The sequence below is a fragment of the Microcebus murinus genome, chromosome 11, assembly GCF_040939455.1.
Source record: "Microcebus murinus isolate Inina chromosome 11, M.murinus_Inina_mat1.0, whole genome shotgun sequence".
NCBI lineage: Eukaryota > Metazoa > Chordata > Mammalia > Primates > Cheirogaleidae > Microcebus > Microcebus murinus.
Genome location: NC_134114.1, coordinates 57,647,806 through 57,648,652, shown reverse-complemented (window position 1 = coordinate 57,648,652; position 847 = coordinate 57,647,806). Strand labels below are relative to the sequence as shown.

The window sequence follows — 847 nt, the reverse complement described above, 5'->3', positions numbered from 1 at the left end:
ATTGTCCTGACCAATATATCTGCCTCCTCTCACTGGCGGCTCAGGCTAGGCCAGGCCAGGCTCCAAGCTCCACCTCAGAAAGCGATTAATCAAGAACATCAGAGCAGAGGAGATGCAGACTGGAAACATTTTATATGCTAGGGGAGGAAAAGCCAGGCTGCGAGCAAAGGCGACATCAGCTTCCAAATAATTGCTCCTCAGGGTGGAGGCGAGATGCTGTGTTCAGAAGGCGGCACGTTCTCCAAGGCTCCACGGGGCTGCGAATATTACTCAGGACCTGCTGCTTCAGAGGAAACCGGAGCTTTCACACCAATAGAAAAATCCAGTCCTCGGGCCCATTTGGGCACCCAATTTCAGAGTGGCACAGGCCTTCTTAAAAGGACTTCGGCATCATAAAATCTTGCCCCTGAGATCAGACCACTTGGTCCCCTTCTGCTCCATATCTCCAAGGGCATCATGATTTTAAGTGTCACTTTAAGAACTCTAGTCTCCACTGCTAATGAAGCTGGCTGTTCTCCCTTCTCCCTGGGGGCCGGTGTGCAGTGGCTGCAAACAGCAGCCTCCTCAGAGGTGTACCGAGCCCGTTGCCGCGTAGGTTACCCCACAGGACCTTGGAGACAGATCTTCCCAGTGGGAGTTCATGTCTCTGACCTCAGGCTGGCCCCACCCTAGGCTCCAGACAGGCATGTGGGGGGGCCTTTGGAGACCCCCAGGGCAGGTGGCCAGGGTCCACGTCAGCCAAGTTTGTCACATCCATCCCCACCAGCTGCAGAACAAAGAACTTGTAATCAGAGCCCACAGCGGCCAACTTCCAGTTCCCTGACTGCCAGACGATCCTAGTCTTCAA

The 847-nt window shown here is 54.4% G+C and overlaps 1 non-coding gene across 1 annotated transcript; it reads left to right on the top strand.

The window, feature by feature from the left end:
* Positions 1-493: 493 nt before the first annotated feature.
* LOC142874206 (small nucleolar RNA SNORA70) lies at positions 494-623 on the top strand. Its single transcript, XR_012922019.1, has one exon. It is a non-coding gene; the product is annotated as a small nucleolar RNA SNORA70 (small nucleolar RNA).
* The last annotated feature ends 224 nt before the right edge of the window (positions 624-847 follow it).